The sequence below is a fragment of the Dermacentor variabilis genome, chromosome 1, assembly GCF_050947875.1.
Source record: "Dermacentor variabilis isolate Ectoservices chromosome 1, ASM5094787v1, whole genome shotgun sequence".
Lineage (NCBI taxonomy): Eukaryota > Metazoa > Arthropoda > Arachnida > Ixodida > Ixodidae > Dermacentor > Dermacentor variabilis.
In genome coordinates, this window is record NC_134568.1 from 82690092 (window position 1) to 82716857 (window position 26766).

The window sequence follows — 26766 nt, forward strand, 5'->3', positions numbered from 1 at the left end:
GGTTTGAGCTTTGACAAAACAACTTGCCGCAGGTGGGCACCTGCGGCAAGTTGTTTTTTCATCCACTTTAATTACCATTAATTTATAGTTTCTTTATTTCATTTATTAAGCACAAGCAAGTTCTCCTATGTTGTCCTTGGTGTCAGTGTTTGTTGGCTTCTCATGATGTGACTAATAAAAATCGGGACCCTCGATTAAACCCCTCTCTACTCGTTCACGAAGCAAGTGGATAAGACAACGGCGACAATGAGACACAAAATGGCGCAACATGACAGCTTGCGAAGATTACATATATACCATGCGCACGATGCACCACCCTTTTGCAAGCTTACGCTTCGTTTCGTCTTTTGCCACTGCAAACCATCGTACTCGCTGGCATTCAAGTTGGCCGGTCCACAGAATGTTCATGTCGACTGAGCTATGGAGCGTGGTGTCATACCAGTGTTTTATTCAAACGAATGCGTTGCTTTCGTCTCCTTAATTGCAATTCTGAACTTCAGCCGCACCATCGGCTGCTGCTTGACTAGCAGCATTGGAACCGTCCGTGCCTCGAGGTAAAGAGGGACTGACATTTTGCATTCTTTTCTCGCCCGAGAAAACAAAAGGACACTGATAAGGACGGTTCAAGTTGTAGCATTGCCGTTACATAACTGGCCATATTGCTGTTGCGCTCTAAAAGAACTTTGTACAGTCGACCTGGCGTGCTATGCAAGATGCCCTGAGTTTCTCGCTCGGCTGAGTTTGCTCGACGGTTGTCAGTGAAGAAAGATAGCGCAGAAAGCGCGAAAGTAGCCGACAATAAAATGTCGAAATAAAGCCACGTATGTCAACAGGAGCACACCCTGCGCGCGCCACTTTCTCATTTTGAACACAGATGACTGGGCCGTGTTATGCGCCAGCGCCGCTCATTGTTATCAGGGCAATATCGCAATATGGCAATACCGCGACTGTGCCGCTATCTACACATTCAGAGCAAGTCGCTTGCCAGGCCTTTCTGGGGCGCGTCACGGGCCCAGAAAGGCCTGTGACGCGCCCTTTATCCACTGTCGAATGTTAACAGCGCAGATGTGGTGCATTCTCACGCCAACCTCTTTCTTTCTTTCGAATGCATTAAAAGATAACATTTTCTTTCTATAACTTATTTCCACATGTAATGAACTGGGTGGGACAATAAACAAGAGAACGAAGACACCGCCGGTTGGATCACGCGACTCTTTCTTTTTCGCCCACCCTCCCCTTGAGGTAACGCCCAAGTGATAACCCATGAGTGAGTCTTGATAAGTACTAATGATACTGTACTAATGATACTGGAGGCATGCGGAGGGTTAAATTTTTTTATCTTGATATCATCAGTTCATTCATTCGAAGACGTTGCCGGAGCTCATGGAAATCCCGGACTTCGCTAAACTCGGGCCTTCTCCCATAACACTCTTGGCACAGTATGCTTACACCTTATGCCTCGCGGGTAATGGTGTGCCCCAAGAATGACAAAAAAGATCGGCGATTTCGGTTATGGGGTGTCGGTAGCTGTAGAAAGCAGGTGTTCCTTAATTCCCGAATGCGTGGGGGTTCCTTCTTCTGAAATACGAGTGGGCTTCCAAGGAGCGCAGGTACTGCGTCTTCAAACCTCGAGTACTGAAATTCGAGCTGACTGGCAGTGGCGTGGCATTCCTTGTCCCGCTTTATTTCTTTTTCTTTACAGACACGCCGCTCTATTCACTCGCGAACGGGCGCGCGCGTTCAGCGCAATTTGAAGCGAGTGGGGGGAACCCGCCAAGGGTGCGTGCTGGGAACTTCCCCGGCTTACCCGACAATGGCTGCTTTGTTTCCAACGCCCATATGCCTCTGTCCGGCGCTTCTGTCCCGGATGGTGTCATTGTTTTCGCCATCCGCGTCCGCATTGTGCGCGCACCGGCGGCCAGCGCACCCAGACCATTTTACTGGTTAAAGCGTTAACATACACCACACAAAAAGCATATCAATACAGAAAAAGAGAAAAACGAGACAAGGAAGCGCTGGCCCCAAGCAAGGCGCTCTTTATTCATCTCCATTGCTTCTCTCTTCTACCGGTCCGTTCGCGATGCGCGCGCAAAAGCTTGCCAGTAATGCAGTCGCTTCTGCACGCTATACCGCCTTCCAAGCGAGCGTAACAAACCGATAATGCGCACCCGCTTTCCCACCCGCTTTCGAAATGAAGACAGTAGCGAGAGCGGTACATTGCCATGGCGCAAGCTTCCAGAAAAAGGCGGCACCTTCGTTGCCACAGGCTATGGGCGTTACCGGAGCGTTCGTGGAGCTATATATAACGGGACACCAAAGGCAAACGTTAAATGGTAGCTGGTGTGCTGCATAGATTATCTCTCTGCAACTCCTCCAGCGCTCTTTCGGCGGACAAAATGTCAGTCATGAGCAAACAAAATCACAGTCGAATGGGGAGCTTGCTTCCCTCATTTTCAACCGCCACAAACCACGGCGGAAAAAAAAAATGCAAGTGCCGGGACGTTCACACTTGTACGGCTGCCCGCGTCTCGCCGGCGCATTGCACCTGACGCAAGAGCAACTAAAACATATATCTATATGTGCTGCCTTCTTTTTGTTGGTCAATGTCGGTAGCACAAAGCCTCGCTCAATACGCGTAGTTTCATACCGCCCGTAGCGGGAACAGCAGTAGAGAGCGAACGACTTAGAGCGATGGCATGTTTCATTCGCAACTAAAAAAGAAAAAAAGGAAGTGACTGAAGAAAAGTAAAGAAACAAAGAAGGAAATAAAATAAAGTTGGAGGACACATGAAGACGAAACAAGCCGGACAAGGACGCCACTAACTGCCTCATTTGTCCATCTCCTTTCGCAACGAATCATTGAAGATGAACACGTACCCCCAGTACTGCGCCACAAGTACTACTCAAACGTAGAACTCGTTGCTGAAGGGAAATGCAAGCTCCAGTGGACAAAGTCTCGGAAAGGGAAGTGACACCTTTCTTTGTAGTCAGTAAGGCTCCTGAAATGTAGTTGGTCGTTTAAGTTTCTTTTCTTTTTTTATAGCTTCACCTGCTAAGAGCACATCGATGCTTTGCCGCGGCGGTCCTCTTTCCGTTATCTCTGTTTTATGCAGAGGCGATTATCAAATAATTAGCAAAGGCCAGTGAGCAAAAGTTAGTGGGCTGAAAGTTCGCACACAAAGAATAGTATATAGTGCTCGCGTAGATGATGTCGTATTGTATAGTGACGGTGAAGAACCAGTGAAAAAAGAAATCCGATGAGGAATGGTTACCGCCAGAAAACAAAACAATTTATCCGTGATAATAGTGGTGAATTCATTAAGCTGCTTACAATGAAATAATGAAGCCACTTGTTATTTCCGAAGTTGCACGAAACCTCGAAAGCGCATGCAGGCGCACTCGTATATGAAGCCAACCACTGGTGACGTCCTACTCCGGGTGTCCCAGGCGATTATGTCCGTAGCCATATGTGCAAGGAATCACCACTAGCAGAAGAGTAGAGATGTCAGTATACAACTCCGAAGATTAATTATTGTTTTAACGCAAGTGTTCCGTCTTTCTTTGGATGGCTCTGTAATTCCCGATGACTGGCGCACGGCACATGTAGTGTGAGTGTTTAACAAAGGTGATCATCTAAACATTGCAAACTACAAGCCTATCTTTAACCTGCACATCATGTAAGCTCTTCGAAAATGTAGTCAAACATTATAGAACCTCGTTTCTTGAAGAAAGCAGCTTGTTGCCACTATTCCAACATAGTATTGGGAAAAAAATTATCAAAACAATTGGTCACAATAATACACGAGTTTGTTTCGTCTCTTAATAAGACAAATGAAACTGGTGCTATTTCGTGGCATTTTAGTACGCTCTTTGACTTTGTTACGCACACCAAACTCATTGCTAAATTACATAGCATAGGCCTTCCAATTAACCTTATTAGCTGGATTCGCTCTTAACTGCATGTCCGGTAAACTGCCTGCATCATCGGGAGTCCTTGAGGGCAGCGTTCTGGGACCTGTCCTTCTTTTTTTTTTGGGGTGGGGGGATATATAAATGGCATCGTTACATCAATAGATACATTACAAGTAAATATACGACTTTTTGCAATATGATTGCATACTTTTTAAAAGCATTAATGCTGCCAAGGATCAGCAATGCCTCCAAACTTGCATGTAAATTGCATGCCGTTTCTAAGTGGTGACATTAAACAGTGACAGATCCGTTTTCATGCATATATCGAAAACGAAATCTACTCTTAATCATACGTATCTCCTTAACAACTGTCCTTTGACTCGGGTCGATGAGTACAAATATTTAGGTGTTACAATTACAAATCGCCTGACATGGTCCAGCCATATATTAATAAAATCTGCTCATTTGCGTCGAAAAAGCTCGGTTTCTTGCAGCACAACCTAAAAAACAGCACCCTACGACATCAAACTGCTGGCCTATGATGCTTTTACTCGACCCAAATTAGAATATGCAATTGTTGTGTGGGAGCCACATCTAAAGAAGGACATTGAGAAACTTGAAATGGTGCAACGAAAAGCGGTTCGTTTCATCTTTAATGCCTACCAGAGGAATGATTCACCCACAACGCTCATGGCCACTAACAACATTCCTGTCTTACCGTACCGAAGAGCAATTGCTAGACTAAAGTTTCTCCACTCACTTTACTTCCGTAACTTTAATATTAGTTCTTAAATATACTCAAGACGCCGGTATTCTAGACAAACTAGACATACGCATGCTCACACCTTTGAACCGTACTTGTCTTCATGCATTCATATTTTCCTCGGACTATCAATGAAATGAACGCTTTACCATCTGAAGCTTTTTTGGAAATGGATAACCCTGAATTAGAAAATTATATATTTTTTTCTTCATGACCACAGGTTTAAACTATGATGGCCGTCAAATGAATGGACGTGACTAATGATTTGCTGTGTTGCATGACTTTTACCCGCATATAGTTACTAGAGTGGGCTGTATTACTGAACCATGTTTTCACTGCTTCTATGTTGTATATTGTTTGAATTTATTTATTAATTTTCTTTGTATTGTGCCGCCCCTCCTTGGTCTATCGACTTCCGTATATTCTAAATAAGTAAGTAATTTAAAACAATTGCAAAGCTTTGATGAACCTTGCGAGAGCTCGCAGCGCCGCTGAAGTCGGCTCCCGTGAAGCCGCACGTCAAACCATGCAGTTGGTCCCGTAGTTTGGCAGCAACTCAGATTGCTTTGCTTGAGTACCACTAAGAAAATTGCAAAAAGTATGCGATGCCACAACAAGCAGATAAACGTGTAACTGATTAAAATACCCTTTCTGCATCAGATTTTGAGCTGAAGAATTCGAATTATAGTCAGCAGAAAAAAAAAAGCGTTGCTTTTCTCATTCTGTTCTTTCACGCTTGCTTTCACGCATCATTCTTTTCTACACTCTCAAACAAAATTACACCCTTTGGGTTGTATCTTGTCACACAACAATAAACGTCATCTGTCTTGTCCACATTTCCTTTCTGTAACGCTGCGAGCCGGGTACTTTCCAGTAACGAACGGCATGCGGGTTATCAGCATGACATAGCATTCCGGAGAGGAAAGTAGCGCGCGCGGCGTTTTCAAAAAAGGAAACGCAAGCAAGGCGGATGACCATTATCGTTGTGCGGCAGATATACACCCCAAAGGGCGTACCTCTGTATAATGGTGGTGGAGGTGGTGAACTGTAGCAACAGGCGGGTTTACGCTGGCGATCAAGGCCGGCAATTGCTCCGTTCGAGCGTCTCCTACAATACCACAGAAGGGTTTCACCATATGTCCATCAAACCAGTCTCTCTTAAGAATTCGATAAGGAGACGTGAAGTTCTTTTGCGGGCTATAACTGATCCCTCGGGAAATATAAGGTGGTGCAGGCTCGCATGCGGAAGGTCCTTCTTTTGCAGATTCTTCAGGAGAGCGTCCCTTTCTTCTTGGAATTTCTGGCAGGACCACAAAAAGTGCTCAGTGTCTCCTGTCTCGTTGCATGCTTTACAGTTCGGAGAAATGATTCGCCCCGTCTTAAATAACCAGACCGGTGTACTAGAAGATCCTTTCCTTATTCGATATAGAAGTGAGGCTTCCTCTCGGTGAAACTTCTTGGTTACGCAGGGCATATGCGGTGGAATCCAAAGTGAACGAAAGTGATTTCGAATGTCACATTTTTTTACCTGATTACTCTTTGGAGCCTTGACTTTGGGAGGATGGTAGAGCGCTGCGTATGCAAGCCCATCAGCTTTTTCGTTGCGAGAAATACTAATGTGGGAGAGAAGCCAGTGAAACTTTACTGTAAAGCCTTTGTTGTTGAGTTTTTTGGAGATGGCTAGTGATTTGCGTGGGAACTTGAGGGATAAGAGTGTAGCTGGCACATACAGCCTCAATGGTTATCGGAACCTTACATTAACAGTTATAAACTACACTAAGTTCCCCTATAGTGTTCCAGATAGCTCCCAGATAATACACAGTGAAGCGTCGCAACGAATGTATCTAGTTTGCGTTATCTGAGCTACGTTCGCAATAGCTAACGTAGCACGCTTGTTTCGAATGTGAAAAAAAAAATCATGAGCCATTCCACTCTGCGAAGGTGGATGACCAGCGAAGCTGTGTAGCACACGACGCAGAGGTGACACAGAATTTTGAACATTGGTACGGACTCATTTACCGTGATTTTTATATATATTCGCGTAGATGTCGGGACGACCGCCCTTAGGAACCGGAGGAAACTAGACACGCGCAACGTTTCGACGGGACCGCCACCACGGGAGAGCGGAAGGAAAGGCGATACGCAAGCGCTTGGAACGCCGACAAAGAGAAGGCGGTGCGAACATAGACATGGCTGACGCGGGTCAAACTGTAGTATCTGTTCTTTTCAGCTTAATATCTTATACGGGTTGTATTTGGACCCAAGATATTGAACTTATTTTTGTAAGTCGGCGGACTGGTTGAAGCCTGCTTCAACTCCGCCGCGGGTAGGCCCGGTATTGTACTATCTTCGGGATCGGCCCACAGTTTTTGGTCTACGGCCAATGATTGCTGGAATCTAGCCAAACACAGCTTCGCTGTAGAAGGAGATGCCGTGCGTTGAGCACACTGTGTGTAAGAATTTGCGACCGAAAAATTCCGTAGATACACTTAAGACTGTTTACGTGTGCGAATGCGAAAGCATTATACCCTTGTAGACCTCGGAATGCCATGAACACGCTCACGTGATACACTCATGACGTGGCGCTGCTTCCTCCCCACTGGCTGCGCCGTTACGTGGCCAATGATGCACGCATTAGGCCATACCTTTAGTCAGCACGATGGCTGCGACGTGACGTGTGCAATGGCGCACGCACTAGGCACACCTTTAGTCAACCAGAATCCTGGAGCCGCCGTGACGGCAGGGAAGCGTGTTCGTATCGCCCCACGGAGGCCCGGGCTTGATTCTCACCCAGATCGAAAGTTACGAAGTTGTGTTTTCAAAGCTATTAATTTACTTTGTCTACATGAACCTCTTTGAGAAAGTTGCAGTGAATCCGGGCATTTTTTCGCTTGTTTTTACTCCTCACGCCGTTGGTCATTTTCGGAACCATCTTTAGATCACGCCTGTCGATTTTGGCCGAATGGGGCATATAATGATCTCGCAATAAGATAAGCAACCACTCGGATGCTGGGACGAGTGAAGAATTTGGTATGCTGCATTTTTTGGTGCCTTAAAGAAAGCTGCGGCTTGTCAGTACCCGTAGTTTGGTTATTGTGCGGCATAATTTTACCGCGCTACGTGTGAAGTGGCTTGGCCCAAATGTGACATATCGTATTCCTCTTGTGGGGTGACGTAGCGCGAATATGCACTCAAGCACCGGTTGTCTGTGGGTACCACTTCCCATCAGTCTCTTGCTAAAAGAAGAAATAAAGAAAAGATACAAAGTGGTCGACTTCCTCATGGGTGAGCCTAATATTCGTCATATTTAGTTGCGGCGACTATATTTGGAGGACAGGGGGGAAAAGTGAGAACAAAAAAAGGCAAACATTTTCATTTTGCAAGAAACATACGAAATTTCCTTGCGGGAGGCAAACACTAAAGGCGAAAAAGCCTGACGAGGTCTTGGCCCGAAAAGAAACGTACGTCGCGCATATGGGCTCTCCTTCTCATGGTTGAAATTTTTTCACAGCGTGATCACCGCATTCCGGTTGATTAATGACCACAAACTGATATTGGCCTCGTGCATGTATAGTACTCATGTACCGCGTCCGCACCAACGTGCACCCAGTGAGGGATCCGCCAGGGATGCGCATCGCGGTTGGCTCCCGAGAAATGCGTGTGGGCCCGCGAGCCCGCACGAGGAGTGATTTATGTTGAATCGCCTTCTCTCCGCCGCGCCTCGCCAAAATCGGGCGTGACTTATGACGCGCGAGAAACCATGTGACGCGGCCGCGCCGGGCACACAGTTTTCGCCCCCACTCCCGTCCCCCAGCTATTTTTCTCTTCCATTGCACTCCTCATTAATAAGCTGTCCATTTCCTGCCGTCCTTGGCGGGAGCCGGCCAAGCTAGCGCTGCCGCTGCAGCTGCTTCTGATACTGCTACCGCAGGCTTATACCGTTTCGCAGCCTGACGCGCATCGCTCGGGGTTTGTACGTATATGCGTGTGTGTATCTGAGCACCTTTTGCCGTACAGCTCAGGATCCCTTCTACGGCGACGCGTATACGACGGCATATTCCGAAACACAGGAGGTGAGCGACGCAAGGAATCCAGGCGAGAACATTAAGCAAGAGCAGGCTCTCCTGGAGGCTTTACTTTGCAAGCACAAACGCACACGTACGGGGACGGAGAGGGAGGAGGGGAGCACGACTGAGACATCAGAAGGAAATAACCGCCTGGGGCGTAAGGAGTTTCCTTGCCTACATTAACTGTTGCTTGGCTTCTATGTTTGCGTTGCTTCCGTGATTACCCCTGACAGGAGCCTGCAGGCCAGCTCGTTGAATACATCTTCGTCCGTGCTACGTTTACCTTGAAGAGCGAAAGGAGGTAGGGGAGATCGCTAAGGGAAACCGCCTACAATACAAGCACACAAGCTCGCGCAAGAAATGGCCGAACACGCTCAGGTGCCTTCTCCCTCTTCTCCGTATGTGCATCATGAGGAATAATCTGTTTGTACTGTTGCATCTTGCCGATGGTCATTAAACATGCATGCCACATTTTTTTCTGTTCGTCCTCTTTTTCTGGAGCTACTTTTTTCTTAGAAGTCTAGTGTCTCTGGCCGGTTGCTTGGAAATAGTTGCGTCACTTCTCCACTTCTCTCTTTTCCTTGCTTTGCTTCTTTAGTTCACCATCTTTCTGCAAAAAGTATTTCTGTATTACTTTGCCCATTCGCTAAAGAGAAATGCTAGGTCCGTTGACTACCGGTGGCTTCTAAATTCTACGATGCAGAAGCGTAAACGGTAATACTGTTATGAAATGCAGTGAGGATGCATGTAGTATTATTCTTTCTGTGAATACCAAACTCCATTCGTCCTTTTATTTAGCTGTTTTTCTTACTGTTGAGCAATAACACACTAGGGCACGTTCCTAACCAAAAAAAAGGACGCAGCATTTGCGGCATTACCTTAGTGGCTATGGCTAGTTCCATTATAGTTGCATTGCTTTATAGTATTGCCTTCTGTGAACTCCAAAACACACTCACATAGGCGAGAACCCTCAAAATCTGCCTGTGCACAAATTCGTGTTCGTCATCTATCGTATTGTCTTCTGTGGCCGCCAAAACATATTTAGAGACACAAGCATTCTCACAGCCTGCGTGGTGCTCTAATTCGTCTACATTTCCTATCGCGCTGTCTGTCTTCTGTGGCCTCCAAAACACAATCACAGAGGCAAGCACTCTTAGAGTTCGCGTGGTGCGCAAATTGGTCATCGTCGTCTATCGTATTGTCTTCTGTGGCCTCCACAACACATTCATTGACGCGAGCACTCTCAGAGTCTGCGTGCTGCACAAATTGTTCTTCGTTCTCTATCGTATTGTCTTCTGTGGCCTTCAAAACATATTCCCAGACGGGAGCACTCTCATAGTCTGCGTGGTGCACAAATTGATCTTCGTCCTTTATCCTATTGTCTTATGTCGCCTCCAAAACACATACATAGACGCGAGCACTCCCACAGTCTGCGTGATGCACCAAATCGGTCTTCGATCTCTATCGTAGTGCCTTCTGTGACTTCTAAAACACATTCACAGACACGAACACGCTCATAGTCTTCGTGGTGCACAGATTGGTCTTCGTCCTCTATGGTATTGTCTTGTGTGGCCTCAAAAACACATTCACAAACGCGAGCACTCTAACAGTCTGCGTGGTGCACAAATTGGTCTTCGTCCTTTATCGTATTGTCTTCTGTGGCCTCCAAAACACATTCATAGACGCGAGCACTCCCACAGTCTGTGTGGTGTACAAATTGGTCCTCGTCCTCTATCCTATTGTCTTCTGTGGCCTCCAAAACACATTCATAGACGCGAGCACTCCCACAGTCTGCGTGGTGCACAAATTGGTCTTCGTCGTCTATTGTATTGTCTTCTGTGGCCTCCAAAACAGATTCACAGACGCGAGCACTCTCAGAGTCTGCGTGGTGCACAAACTGGTCTTTATTCTCTATCGTATTGTCTTCTGTGGCCTTCAAAAGGTATTCACAGACGGTAGCACTCTCATAGTCCGCGTGGTGCACAAATTGGTCTTCGTCCTCTATCCTATTGTGTTATGTGGCCTTCAAAACGTACTCACAGACGGGAGCACTCTCATAGTCTGCGTGGTGCACAAACTGATCTTCGTTCTCTATCCTATTGTCTTATGTGGCCTCCAAGACAGATACATAGACGCGAGCACTCCCACAGTCTGCGTGGTGCACAAATTGGTCTTTGTCCTCTATCCTATTGTCTTCTGTGGCCTCCAAAACACATTCATAGACGCGAGCACTCCCACAGTCTGCGTGGTGCACAAATTGGTCTTCGTCGTCTATTGTATTGTCTTCTGTGGCCTTCAAAAGATATTCACACACGGTAGCACTCTCATAGTCCGCGTGGTCCACAAATTGGTCTTCGTCCTCTATCCTATTGTCTTATGTGGCCTCCAAAACACATTCATAGACGCGAGCACTCCCACAGTCTGCGTGGTGCACAAATTGGTCTTCGTCGTCTATTGTATTGTCTTCTGTGTCCTCCAAAACACATTCACAGACGCTAGCACTCTCAGAGTCTGCGTGGTGCACAAATCGGTCTTTATTCTCTATCGTATTGTCTTCTGTGGCCTTCAAAAGATATTCACAGACGGTAGCACTCTCATAGTCCGCGTGGTGCACAAATTGGTCTTCGTCCTCTATCCTATTGTCTTATGTGGCCTCCAAAACACATTCACAGACGCGAGCACTCTCACAGTCTGCGTGGTGCACAAATTGGTCTTCGCCGTCTATTGTATTGTCTTCTGTGGCCTTCAAAAGATATTCACAGACGGTAGCACTCTCATACTCCGCGTGGTGCACAAATTGGTCTTCGTCCTCTATCCTATTGTCTTATGTGGCCTCCAAAACACATTCATAGACGCGAGCGCTCCCACAGTCTGCGTGGTGCACAAATTGGTCTTCGTCGTCTATTGTATTGTCTTCTGTGGCCTCCAAAACACATTCACAGACGCAAGCACTCTCAGAGTCTGCGTGGTGCACAAATTGGTCTTTATTCGCTATCGTATTGTCTTCTGTGGCCTTCAAAAGATATTCACAGACGGTAGCACTCTCATAGTCCGCGTGGTGCACAAATTGGTCTTCGTCCTCTATCCTATTGTCTTATGTGGCCTCGAAAACACATTCATAGACGCGAGCACTCCCACAGTCTGTGTGGTGCACAAATTGGTCTTCGTCGTCTATTGTATTGTCTTCTGTCGCCTCCAAAACACATTCACAGATGCGAGCACTCTCAGAGTCTGCGTGGTGCACAAATTGGTCTTTATTCTCTATCGTATTGTCTTCTGTGGCCTTCAAAAGTTATTCACAGACGGTAGCACTCTCATAGTCCGCGTGGTGCACAAATTGGGCTTCGTCCTCTATCCTATTGTCTTCTGTGGCCTCCAAAACACATTCATAGACGCGAGCACTCCCACAGTCTGCGTGGTGCACAAATTGGTCTTCGTCGTCTATTGTATTGTCTTCTGTGGCCTCCAAAACACATTCACAGACGCGAGTACTAGCACTCTCAGAGTCTGCGTGGTGCAAAAATTGGTCTTTATTCTCTATCGTATTTTTCTTCTGTGGCTTTCAAAAGATATTCACAGACGGTAGCACTCTCATAGTCCGCGTGGTGCACAAATTGGTCTTCGTCCTCTATCCTATTGTCTTCTGTGGCCTCCAAAACACATTCATAGACGCGAGCACTCCCACAGTCTGCGTGGTGCACAAATTGGTCTTCGTCGTCTATTGTATTGTCTTCTGTGGCCTCCAAAACACATTCAAAGACGCGAGCACTCTCAGAGTCTGCGTGGTGCACAAATTGGTCTTTATTCTCTATCGTATTGTCTTCTGTGGCCTTCAAAAGATATTCACAGACGGTAGCACTCTCATAGTCCGCGTGGTGCACAAATTGGTCTTCGTCCTCTATCCTATTGTCTCATGTGGCCTCCAAAACACATTCATAGACGCGAGCATTCCCACAGTCTGCGTGGTGCACAAATGGGTCTTCGTCGTCTATTGCATTGTCTTCTGTGGCCTTCAAAAGATATTCACACACGGTAGCACTCTCATAGTCCGCGTGGTGCACAAATTGGTCTTCGTCCTCTATCCTATTGTCTTATGTGGCCTCCAAAACACATTCATAGACGCGAGCACTCCCACAGTCTGCGTGGTGCACAAATTGGTCTTCGTCGTCTATTGTGTTGTCTTCTGTGGCCTCCAAAACACATTCACAGACGCGAGCACTCTCAGAGTCTGCGTTGTGCACAAATTGGTCTTTATTCTCTATCGTATTGTCTTCTGTGGTCTTCAAAAGATATTCACAGACGGTAGCACTCTCATAGTCCGCGTGGTGCACAAATTGATCTTCGTCCTCTATCCTATTGTCTTCTGTGGCCTCCAAAACACATTCACAGACTCAAGCACTCGCAGTGTCTGCGTGACGCACAAGTCTCCACCCAAACGGCCAAGCGCCAAAGCTGAGTGATAGCGCGGTGTTCGCATTATGGATAGCGCAGTGTGCATACGGCTCCCAACCGTATGTACAGCCTTTGTTAAAAGTATATAGGCTGCTTGGCGCCTGCACCATGCATATATGTCTTTCGGTTGTGTGGTGCGCTTTCCATATAGCTCCTGCGACATTCCAGACGTCTGGAAGGTGAGCACGAGATTTATTTCCATTCCCCGGCACGTTCAAATTTATACCCCAGGAGTTGCCTTGAGGAGTCTGTACTCAGCCTGGAGGCTGTAGGCAACGACGCCCGTATACTTTTAACAAAGAATGCGCATTGCAGGAGGGACACGAGTTCTACTTTCAGTGGGGGTGGTCGGTGATGTTTTATTTTTCTTGATCATATGGTGAGGGTGAAGCTGAGGATGAAGATCCAGAATGTAACAGCGCTACTTGAGACGAGAACTTCGGTTTATATCCTTTGTGAAAAATCGCACTGTTACATTGTGGATAATTTTTGACGTCCTTGAGAATGAATAGGTGGCATGACGACCATTACACGATTGGAAGCCCACTTTTGAGCGTTTATACTTCTGTCGTAGTAAAAAAGAAAGTTTTGTTGTTTGCTTAGAGTCCGTTATCGAAGGCTTGGCCTCACCTATATTCGAGCAATAGATAGATCGTTATGCCATAACGGCACCATCGAAGCTGGATGACAGCTGAGCGCGTGTTCGCTGCCACGTTGTGCCATTCGAGAGGGTATAGCCTGTCGCTACGATGCGTTGCTGCAGTCACCGGTACTGTCGGCCGCCAACTGTACATGCCTGTCACGCATGGCAAAATGTCGCACGTCACACAGATACACGCTGTAAGTACAGGTGCGCCGACGGCGGAGGCACGTCTAAGTAATCCTGACCTCTGCAAGGCGGCACATGTGGCTACGAAGCTTGGGGGCTGACAATACCAAGACAAGCGCGTTGCTACCTACTCTTTAAGACCGCCTTCTACTGTGCATAATGACACAATTAAGTTACCAATTTTATATCCCGGAATTTTAATGAGTGATATTTAGTTTCTGATGACAGGTGGGACAATGGGGCGTTGTTTTGGTTTATGTTTAGCTGCCCGCCTTACATGTCACAAGGTGTTTTCTTGAGTGATGCGCTAGACCAAATTCCATTGTGCGCTGTTCATGTTTTAGTCACACGTAAAAGCCAGCTTTCTTTATTCTGCCACTGCTGATCAATTTAAGTCTTCAACTTCTCGTGAACTCTTTGTCTTGCTTATATGTAAACTGGGACACATTGCTTGTAGCGCTCCAGTCTTCGGGTCACAGGACGTGGCCAAACAGATGGAATTCTGCCAACCTCGCTGTCGGTTCCTTTATTAAGGAACTTAATGGGGACACTGGACGTCCAAACGTTTGTCTCTGCATTGGTTATACTTGCTGTAGCACGTTTGCCTTGCGAATCGCTACTTTCCCGTTGTTCCTCCACGCCAGTTAGCGTCGCTGCGTGAGCGGCAAACGTCTTTGCGATTCAGCCCATCTGTCGTTTCGTTTCTCGTTGGTTGTCGTGGATGACGAGCACGACGTCGTTGCTGAGCTCAGCGTTCTGCTGCTGCGTCCCGGGTTCCACTCCCGGCCGTGATGGGCGTATTCCCACGGGGGTGGAATGCATCAACAATCCTGCACATTGCTTTAGGAGCTCGGTAAAGGCCCTCGTGTGGTCGAAATTAATTCCCAGCCCTCTACTGTACGGGCAGGTCGAGCGCGCCCTGCAAGAAACCATAGACACCACTGAACGACTACATCCGTCCCACGCGCCTGAGGTGTTGCACAAGCAAGTCCGAGCTCCTCCTCTACCGACCTGCATGGAGAGGGCTCAAGACCAAGGGCTGGAAACCGATCGCCGACAGTGAGATAAAGCTCCACACCCGCTATGACGACGCAGTACCCAGACTCGACTCCATACGGGTCCTCGGCATGGCCAACGAGTCCAATGGGTCCAATGCCAAGACTATGCTCAAGCTCGAAACCAACACGGACAACGCGGTTCGGCTGCTTCGGTGGGTTGCCAACCGCCACCACAGCCTCAAGCAAGACACCCTCACCCGCCTGGTCAACGCCTTCGTGCTCTGCCATTTTTCCTACGTTGTGGCCATGCAATTAGCCGCGAGCCGAGTCGCACACGCTCAACGTCCTGCTCAGAAAGTTCACCAAGTGGGCCTTCTGTATCCAGATAAGGACGCCCACCGAGCGCCTGCTCCAGCTCGGCGTCCACAACACGTTGGAGAAGGTGGCCGAAGCGCACGAACGGTGCCAGGTCGCGCGCCTCTCGACCCCTGAGACCGGTAGACACACATTACGAGAGCTCGGCCACTCACCGGCTGAAGTGAGCGAGAAGATGAGGCAGATGCCCCGCGAGATCCGCGACCTGGTCATTGGGGCGCCAATCCCGAGGAATGTCCATCTAGAACACAACCGCAGCAGGCGACAGGCAAGAGACACCACTATTCTCAAGCAAATCCACGCAACATCCGCTTCGTCGACGCGGCGTCGTACCGAGGGGGCCGTGCCTTCACCGCGGTCGTCGTCGACCTCAAACAGCGAGTCACCAACTGCGCATCCGTTCGCACCAACGACCCGGCGATTGCGGTGCAAGTGGCCATCGCCCTAGCCAGGCGGACGGCGAGAGAAATGTCATCTACAGCGACTCGAGGTCAGCAATCGGAGCATTCGAGAGTGGCATCGTCTCCGAGCAAGCCGTGCGCGTGCTCCAGAGTCGCTGCGGCGATGGTATCAAGAACCACGCGCTAATCTGGTTTCCCGCACACGTTGGACAGGTCGACGGCGCTCCCCCTAACCTCAAGGAGTCTAAGTTGCACGCTAATCGACCGCGCCGGTTCCGGGCAACTGCTCAGCGACAACTAATGCGGAGAACAGGGACGCGCCCGCCACGTACAACGAAATTATCAAACATATTTACCTTGCGCGAAGAGTGTGTCCCCACCAACCCAAAGTTAATAGGCCTCGCTTTACGCTCAGATTATTGTAGACGGAAATTTACCCTGATCTCAGCATCTTGCACGCAATTTATCCCGAGGTATTTCCTAACGACGCTTGTCTCGCTTGCGGTGACGTAGCCATGCACGTAGCGCACATGCTCTGAGAATGCAAGGCAACGTACACTAGCCCGATACTGCCTCGGCCGGGTGGGAGGCGGCCCTCCGCCGCCTGCTTCTGGCCCACCAACTCTGGGCCGTCCAACAGGCCCGCAGAGTGGCCCACAGGCTTGGCCTGACGGTCCCGACGTGGGAGTCACCCGCTGCGCGCTAACGCGCGCCTTGCAGGACCTCAATAAAGTTTTTCAGCCAACCAACCAACCTCTACTGTACGGCGTCTCTCATAGCCCCAGTGTTGCTTTGGGACGTTAAACCCCTTCATTATAAATGAATCACTAAGCAGGTATGTTCTGCCAAGACGCGATTGGGCTGAATTATGTGATGTCAGTTTGCGCAGCTTTCGCCTACATTCTGGAACAGCCAGCAAGTGGCTGGATGCTCTGTACCGGTTCTCAGGCAGCACTGTTCTCCTTTAAGCAGCCAGAAGGAAAAGATCAGCTTGCGCAACACATCTACAGGCCCAGGCGTGCAGTCCGCACCACAGCATTGTGCATCAGTGGTTGCCTGTCCACTGCTACATAGTGGGCAACGTTGTGACTGACGGCGCTCATGGAGCGGTGCACGGCGACTCGTCGCAACTGGTCTCCATACCATTCCCTAAGAAGGACACATTAACTCTCGTGCGTGCCGTCGCATGGAGCTCTTAGCGGGCCATTTGTTGCGATTTGAAGCGACAGTACAGGCGCATTCGTAATTAGAGATTCGAAATGAGACTTTCAGATGCCGAGTGGCTTTGCAAGACGCGACTGTACGTGCTTAGTTCGAATTCGGTTAATCCTCACTTTCACAAACTGCTTGGTGTAAAAATTGCAATTGTCGCGTTCGCCACAATGGAATTCGCGCTATGTGTGCGATGACTTAATCCTAAGGAAGCTTTAGCTCAGGCCCAACTCATAAGTCGCCTATTCAAACACATATGAAACGCAGAAATGCTTTTCTGAGATAACACTTGGGCCGATATTAATGAAAATTATTGCGTTTGAGAGAGAAAGGTAAGGTCTAGTGACTGTCCAAAGCGGAATTTTGATTTAGGGCCTGAATTGCAAAGAAAATGTCTAAATTTTCAAGCTAGAAAATGATAGAAGCACGAAATTTACAAATCCGTGACTGTGCACCAAGAACAGGTATCACAGTTCTGTAAATTACATCTGTGAGAACATCCAAAACGGGCAAATTTGATATATTTTTATACCTTACATGAATTTGTTGAGATGCTCATGAAGGTCTTGCAAAAGTCCTAAGTCACATATTAATGGTGCATTTGGGATGCAAAATTTGGTACGCACACTTGGGTCGGGGTGCAATATTTCCGGAAAATTTAAGCGGGTCGAAAAAAAAAAGCTGTTTCATTTTTCAGTTTTTCTCAGGAAATCTTGGAAATTTTCAGAAAAGATGAAACTCCCTTAAAGATAGATCACAAGTCCAGCCATAAAAATAATTATCCTTAAGTACACGCAACGATTACACAGACAACGCTAAGGCAATGAGATAAACACCTTGTTCTGAAAAAGATTGTTAATCTGATACCTAAGAAAAAGGTTGCTCAGTGTCGAAGTCATTAGAGTCAATTGTGGCTACTTCCACGATCAAATTTGATTGTACGTAGACGAATTCTGGAACACGTTTAGTTGTGAGCCTCTTGCAAAGCTCGTTATGAACATTTCCAAACAAAAACTAGTTTCGCTCACAGCTGGCAGATGGCGAAGTTGTCTGTAGCCGCCTAGAAGCTGTGTCAGCGGCTGATTAGTTCAAAGGCATTGTCACGAGATGGACAGTTCCACGTGCTTCGCGGAGTACCAGACACCAGTCGATCCTGGACAAAAACCCAGAGGGCGAACTGTGTTCTGCTACGTATGAAAGCTACGTTACGTTTTCAAAACGAAACTGAAAGCACATACGCGTAATGCACCATCTATAGATGCGCCACTGATGGCCAACTATGCGGGCGCTTTCAAAACTACTCTCGAAGTGCAGTAGCAGAAGGAAACACATTGCATAAAGTATGAATGAAGTGAACGGCTGTGATTTATTCTTTGCTCAGGTGCCAGACCACTACTTCAGCTGTGACAGCTGTAGGAAAGGCACGGGCCTCTACCGTAGCGGACATGCAGACGATGCTATCGTAGTTTGGGACCACCCAGTTCGCAGGTGTGTTCCGCAGAGAAGCGCAACGAAGCCCAGTTGCACGATGGGGAGCTCGCTTAGGTAGCCGCTTGGTTTCTCTGACTAAATGTAATGTCTCGGTCACATTTGAAATTTTTACCCTTGCTTAAATAAAAAGTTGATTCGCCATACCCGGCCTGCGAAAGGGGATGTCCAGCGAAGCTATTGAAAACCACCACTACATCTGTTGAGGGGGTGTGCATCGGTTTATTGTTGTAGAGCAGTAGTAGTAATGGTAATATTTACAGCACACCATGACGTCCCTAGACTTTTGTATATAAAAGAACCAGCTTAGCAACTGATTTCAATGCTGTTGAAGCACCGCTATGGGGGGCGGCATGCTGTCAAAATTAGCATTACTCTCATTACTACCATTACTCCTATTACTACCATTACTGTAAATTTATTTATTTCATTTATTTATTGATTGCCTGCATCGCCCCGTAGGGCATTACAGCAGGGAGGTTACATACTTGAGTGAATACACGAACAAATTATTTCAATGCGTAGAAAAACACATCATTTCCTGTGATGTATACAATGCTCGATGGCAAACTGTTCCAATCTCGAACAGTTCTAACAAAAAAGGAATAACGGAAGACGTCACCCTTACAAGAAAATTCCCTGACCTTCAAACAGTAGTCAAGTCGCTTAGATATGTAGTGTGATGCCTAGATATATTGTTCGCGGTTTATACCTGTTTTAGAATAATAAATATCTTGGAATAATTTAAATTTGATATGCCTTCTACGATGCTTCAATTCTTGCCATTTAAGTTTAAGTTTCCTTTCTGTCATGCTAAGCTGCCGGCTATAGTTACCAAGAACAAATCTAACTGCCCTATTCTGGATTTTTTCTCGTATATCTATAAGCTCAGATGTGTGTGGGTCCCAATAAACACACCCATATTCAAGTATTGAACGTACATGACTGAAATACAACTGTGTCTTTAAGTTACTCGGTAAATGACTAAAATTGCGCCGCAAGAATCCGAAAACTGATGTTGCCTTATTTCCAATATAGTTAACATGCTTCTTCCATCGTAAATCAGAAGTAAAGGAACGCACCTAGATATTTAAATTCCTTGCTTATGTTTAGAGTTGAATCATGAATTCTATACCTATACGGATGATTAGCTCGTTTTCTTGTGAAGGTGACGTGAACAGTCTTATTTATATTTAATGACATGCCCCAACGCTACCAATTACAATTACATTGTTACAATTACAATTGCTACCATTACTCTAAAGAAATCAAGAATTCCATACCTCCCTCACAAGTTTCGCATGCCCCCTCCCCCCTCACTTTCTCAGGGCTGGGATTGACTTGAATTTTTATTTTCTGTCCGGTTAAAAGAACTCGGTCATGTCGTAAATGGCGTTCATTCCCAAATTACTGGTTGCCGCAGAAGCACAGATGAGGCTGCCTAGGCTATACGGTGGCTATAAATAGTTTAGAAGTTTATAATCGCCACTTCGCGAGCGCCAACGCTACACGTATCGCGCTCATTAGCATCGCCGTTCCGCGGACGCGCCCGCCCGTACCGAGTTCGTCCCAATAAAAAACGAAAAGGGCAAAGTGACAAACAGAGAGAGAGAGAGAGAGAGAAAGAGAGAGATAGAACATAACACCCCCCCCCCCTCGGTTCTTGTGCCACCGAATGCCAATTATAAGCTCCCGAGTGCGCAATGTTTCCCTGCATCCGCATGCAGATCTCTGTAACCGCACGGAGAACTCTATCAGGCACGCTCCAAGGGAACGCCATCCGGATATGCGAAATCGTACCCTGTTGCGTCCGTTTGCACACGACGGGGGCCGCTGTCGAAGTTCATTTAGCATTTGAGTGCACACCGGGGCGCATAGCTGTGTGCGTGCACTCCTGCGTAATTGGATTGCCGCGAGATTCGATCGGCGGTCGCACTCCGCACGCGTCCGAACCTCGCAGCGGCGAAAGCCGGCTTTGGCGAGACTCTTTTCTCTCGCTCTATTGCTGTCCATGACCGCAACGAAGGGCAAGCTTCAAAGGGAGGGGGGCGGGGGGGCGAGCTCATCGCTCATTAATTACATACACCGAGAGCAACCACCGACGCGTTTCTTGCCTATTTGTTGACCTTTGGTGGCTACTATTTGCCGCGAGAGATTCTCGTCGCTGGCCGAAAGCGTGAGCTGACACCAAAAGACCGTGAAATGACTCAAGCATTCTTGCTGATCGCCGTGTGCTTGGGCCGCAAGCACTAAACAAAACTTAGCATCACCAGAAGCTTCGGCCTGGAGCATGCCTTGAACACGTGACTGGCGGGCAGCAAAGTTGAAGTCCAGCCATTTTACATGAAAGCTGTTAGCCTCTAGTTGGTGGGCATATTCGTGTCCGTGCCCGAAAGCAAAAATGTAGGCGGCTCCCGGCGACAGTGCAGGGCCAGGAGCTGTGGTTCGTACCCGCGTAAGGCAGAGGCTTCAAGCAGTCGGCAAAGTGAAGCGAACAGCGCATACATTCTATGGAATCCACGCATACAACATACCAGAACAGCATACGTTTAAGTAAAGAACATGCACAAAACAATCATCGGAACCACATAATTCATAATAAGACGCTCCTGATTACAATGCGAAGTACGTAGCGCTCCCTGCGTATGTTTCCCGGTAAAGATTATTGTATTTCCCGGTAAAAGTACTACAAGGTTGCGCCGACGGCGCAACCAGCCGCGCAGATGGCAGTTGGTGACGTGGGGAGCGACGTCCCTAGCCTTTCTTATAAAAGAATCAGCCTAACAACTGATTTCAGTGTTGTTGCAGCACCGCTATGGGCGGTGGCGTGCTGTCTAAATTATCCTTACTTCCATTACTACTATTGCTCTAAATTTCCATTACTATAATTACTCTAAAGCAATGAAGGATTGCATACCCCCCTCAGAAGTTGTACTGGTGGGTTTCAACAGCTTCGCAGGACAGGCTATGGCGAGTCAATTTTTGTGTTGATGTTATCACTTTTTGGTTCCGCAATCTTTCCAATTTTACTGCTAAGAATCAGATATTCATGTATAAAGCTAGTGCCCCACGCTGTAGTAGAACATGGGACCTAGCCAGTTTCAGGGCAGTCAAAATGACTATAATTACTCTTGCCCTCCTTGGTAATCATTTCGCTTAACGGATTTCCCGCTTCCTTGATGCTTCCAACTACTTGCCTAGAGAAGACATCTAATCTGGCAGCATCGGCACCGTAGGTAGCATAGGTAAGTATACCATCGGATTTAGTGTTCCTTTGTTTACGTTCTCCGTGGCGTCTGAAGTTTTACAATGCTCCACATCTGTCGTCATCTGCCAGAATATGCACTGGCTAACGTTGTCAAAGCATTAATACTCAAGAAGGTAGACCGGAGGACGTCTATCATGACGTTCAGAATGGTATCTAGAGGATCGGCGGCGCCCTACCAAATATATAGCGTGTAGACGGTTAGCGCTCCATGCCCACTTCTTGCTTCTTGTCATTTCTTCTAGTTACGTTGTCTTCTTACATGCAGTGAAGTCTAGAATCTACTAGTTCTCCCACACGAAGGCTATTTTTAATTTTATATGAACGCTATTGCTTTTTCTTTATTGCGACTGCTGGCCTTTTCAGTCGTTACGTTGTAGTTACTCCAGTCGTTACAACTGTGAGCTAGAAGGCCAGCGAGTGGTTTCTCTCTCGCCTTCGCTACCTTCCGCACAGGAACTCTATATTCTTTCTGTGCTATATTAATCGATTCGTAGCCCATATATCTTCAACTCTGAAGTTATTATGGTCAACCACGTGCACTGAGTTTACTACATTCCTGAAATTGGCCCGTGCTGTGTTTGTATCCGATGACACGAACTCGTTTGCGAAGCAGGAAGTGAAGCGTCGAGCAAGCATCACCACCACCGTCTGTATGACATTGTAGGGCAACACCATCTTAAAACGAGATCGCTTGTTGTCACTGTATATTTTTTACGTTCACACGTGTAGCTAGAGTGCATCATTATTCGGAAGGTCATGAAACATAGTACATGAAACAAGCATTAACAAACAGCGATTGTGAGCGTGCAGCAAAATACTGCCACCCCGCATCAGGCTGTCCCTTGTTCGAGAACCAGCGCGCTCGATCACGATCAACGGTATCTGAAATAAAGGCGAGTCGTCCAATGTTTTGCGTCAACTGCGTATTGCAGCTGCAAACACGGGGTGCTTTTCTAGAAACTCAAATTCCGTTATGTTGGCGTTTTTGTCCAATTAGAGAAGCCGCATCAAATTCTGTCAGCCGATCAGAATAACTGACAAGATGGCGAATTCGACAATGTGGCAGAGTAGAACCCATGACCGACGCAGAGCCCATGACATGATTAATACGCCGGTTCTCGTCAGGTGAGTTAGACGAAACAACGTTTGGATATGTCCTTCTTTGGGAAAGGGAGACCACCTGCGAAGGCGAAATTCTGATGGTTCCGAGGCTGCCGCGGTATAGCGAGAACGACGTTTCGGCAGTCATTCTAAACTCTTTAGTTTTGTTATATGCTGATGGACGCGAAACTTTTCAACGTGGTAAAAAAATGTTAATGACTGCGCCGTTCTTCAGAAGGACATTGCGAATTTTGCGTCATGGTGCGCTGGAGACCCAAGCTGGTCATAAATGCATCAAAAACGAAAGGTGTAAGCCTCACGCGGAAGACTAACAGGATTTTATTAACCTAGACCGTTAAAGACGTTCTGCCAAGAGCTGAGGGAACAAAGGACCTTGGAGTTTACTTCGATGGCTCTCTGAGTTTCTCGCCTCACGCTCAACAGACGAGGCAGACGAGACTTCGAACGTTCGGCACAGTGTGTCGGGTATAACGAGAGACTTCAAACAACCTGGGTCATTTGTAACTTTATATAAGAGTGTATGCCTTCCAGTTCTTGAGTACGCCTCCATCGTTCGGGGTGGAGTGAAATTGTGAACTTCGCGAAAGTGTGCAAAAAAATGTTCGCATCTATGTTTAAACATCGATTATGTCAAAAGCCTTCCACCTCCATAGAGCTAACACAAGCACTCACGTTACCTACGCTCACTTGTAGACGTAACAAATCGGTTGTTCTTTCTTTTTCCACAAATTAATACATGAAAAAATCTCCTGCTCGCACTTGCTTTCTAATGTGCGCTTTTACATTCCGCAGAAAAGCACGAGGAAACAGTACGTCTTTCAGCCTTCCTATTTTTGTGACCCTCTGTCTAGAGTGCAGGCGACACAGAACGCCCATCCAGAGTGCCTTAATATCTTCATACCTAATTTTAATATTTTCCTGAAAGGAGTCGCTGAGGAATTTCAATAACTGAACAAAAACTATCATATCTGTTGTGTGTTCCGTCAATCTGTAATCCTTTTCTGTTTCTCCACTTTTGATTTGTATTATCTTCGTGTACACGTTTTATGCTCTGTTAAACATCTGTATTTGTGAAATTCTTAATTGTTTTATGTGTGTTTGCATGTGTATGTATGTCTGTGGGCTTGCACCGTTTTTCCTGTGCATTCTTTTGCCGAGTGCGCCTGCACCAAGACACTCGAGGTCGCTCCTTTGCAGTTTGATAAACACCTTTGATTGAATAATTGATTGATTGGTTGATTATTACTATCATCATTATTCTTATCAAAATAATACTTAGCATATCTGTTTCATTTCAATTAAGCCCTTAGCCGAAAGCATTATCTAAACACAAGTGTAGTAATAAGGAAGTCAAGGAAGGAGGGGCACGCAAAGTGAAAGATGAAGGTCGTAACTCAAGACATAAAATAAAACGTCTAGAGGACGTTAATGACTATCCCCCAACGACTACCCCCCCCCCCCCTCCACAATGTCAATGACTACCCCCCGCCCCTCTCGTTTTGATTGAAAGGACAAGAAAAAGGTTTCAGGAGGCACTTAAGCCTCCTTATGTGCATAGAATGCGAAAGCAGTATGACTCTTCCGCCCGATACCTTTCGATTGGTCATGTGCTTGAATTGTGCAAAGTTTATTAGGAGGGTGGGGCAGGTCGGTTTTGAACATGGTACAAGTGAATTTTCGGATTGGGCGAAGCCAATTTTCGGTGGGCCCCCAAATTTTGGGGTTGGGCTAAGTCAATTTAAGGGGTGGGCCAGGCCGGTTTTGAACGTGAGTCATCTCGTTTTTCAAATTGGGCTGAGTCAACTTTAGTGGTGGGCCACCCATATTTTAGGGCTGGGTCAAGTCAATTTTGGGAGTGGGCCAGGTCGGTTTTTAACATGGGTCGACGCTATTTGTGAAGTGGGCAACGTCAGTTTTTTTGGTGTGTGCGACGACGTCCGTCCGTCGCCGCGGCTGTTCACCGTGGGATTTTGCAGTGAGAGCCGCAGTAGGTCCAGCGCCGGGAACGTGACGTGATCACTTGGTCACGTGGGTTTTCTTGCCATCCGATTCTAACGCTTGATGTTCGCCAGTTTTTTGCGCTTAATGAGGCATATAAGGCGTTCTCCTTTAAAAAAAAGAAGAAAATCAAGTGACGGGTGAAAATGAATTTACTGTTCGACGCCCTATCATATTTCAACGGCGGCACGAGTTTATGTGCGCGTGAAACGGCAAGTACAGCATGCGCACCTTACGGTCAGGCAAGTTCAAACTATTTTTCTTCCTTTTTATCGAGTGTTGCCAAATTGCTGTCGGCGTGACACGAGGAGAATGCGTGCCTTTGAAAGGTGACATAGTTAAATGGAAACCATTATGAAATTGCAGGTTGAAAGCGGCCTTTTCACAATGTTCTGCGCTGAAACTGTTAGTGTGCCGAACTCTGAATTAAAAAAGAAAACAGCAGCTTAAAACGCCAAGAAAGGTTTGGGGGGGGGGGCAGGGAGGATTGTTCAGAAGTGCTTGCAAGCACTGTATTTCCGCGTCCACACTATACTGAAGTTCAGTTTCCAAATATATACCGAGCGATGGCCCACCGAATGCAGTGGCTGGAATGGCAGCATATAGTCGCGCGTTGCTGGGAGCAACTCGTTTGCTGTCAGTCGAGCCGTGTCGAATGCCAGGGGCTCCTTAATTGGATCGGCGCTCGGGCGCCGCAGTCCCGCACACCGACGCTCTCCGCGTGATTCGGCACCGGCTTTGACGGCTGAGAGCGACGCCCCTCCCCCCCTTTCCCTGCACCTCTTTGCACACGGTTTTTCGGAGCTGGGGCGAAGATCGTCAATCCGACTGCTATACGGAGATGGAAGAGAGCGTCTATCGCCCGGAGTAACTGAGAACCACTCCTCAACTCGCAATCAGCTCACTAATTCGAATGCGGTGTTTCATGCCTCAGAGGATCTGCGCAGCGGATACCGGGAGACGGCTGCATTGTGTGAAAGGGCGTAGGTGTAATACAGAACAAAGTTATTTGGCCTGTGTCGGATCATTTCTTTGTCTGTAGTATGTCTGACGATCAGTAAAGTTTGCATACAGGTACTGGGGCGTTTTCGGCGAGGACTGTCTGCAGTTGATAAAATTAGACGACTCGAGATAGAGCGGAAAATTTTGCCCGCCGTAACTCACAGTTGTGACGGACTGTTCATAAATGATGCGATAATCGCTATATAACCATTTAAATAATTTAATTTTTCTGCTTAGCTTTATAACTGATAACCTAATTAGACCACGCGGTATACTTTTGCGGAATTGAAGGCGTCCTGTGCCAAAGCGTTTCCACTTAGTCGAAATCCGGAAAGTAAATCCAGTCCGAAGGTATTTGTCCCCAAAATCAACGAATAAATGCATTATTCTTTTTCTCCAAGTTATCTTCCTTTCGTATATCATCTGTCCTGCCGATTGGCTGATCTCGGCCATAGCGGAAACGCGGCTTCGTGCGAGTCAAAATTACGTAAAGCAACAAGAATGAAAAATATAAAGTATCGTTATAAAATACAACCCCAGAAATCTTCTTCCGGCAGACGTCTTTGTGCGTACACTCCCGCGGATGCGTATAATGATGGTCTTTGATGTAGCTGTGCTCAGCATATAGTGTAGCAGAAGGCTTGGTCTGTGCCTGGCACTGGAGCTCGCGCTACTAGAGATGCAAATGTTTTCTGAGAGCCGTAACCTGCCTGTACTATAGATATCACGGTACGGGCACGTTGGAGTCATCTGTCGGTGAATACATACAGTACGATAATAAGCCCTTGCAAGTTATTTTGGTGCATTGTTCAATCAACTACGGAACTTTTTGACAATCACACATGCACAAAAAAAAAAAGAACGATAACAAGAAAAGAA

At 47.1% G+C, this 26766-nt stretch overlaps 1 protein-coding gene and 1 pseudogene across 1 annotated transcript in view; both read left to right on the forward strand.

Annotated features, from left to right (window-relative positions):
- LOC142580004 (sushi, von Willebrand factor type A, EGF and pentraxin domain-containing protein 1-like) overlaps nt 1–26766 on the forward strand; it is a 916641-nt gene that overhangs the window by 348505 nt on the left and 541370 nt on the right. The window lies entirely within an intron of this gene.
- On the forward strand, nt 6865–7044 carry LOC142568327 (U2 spliceosomal RNA; annotated as a pseudogene).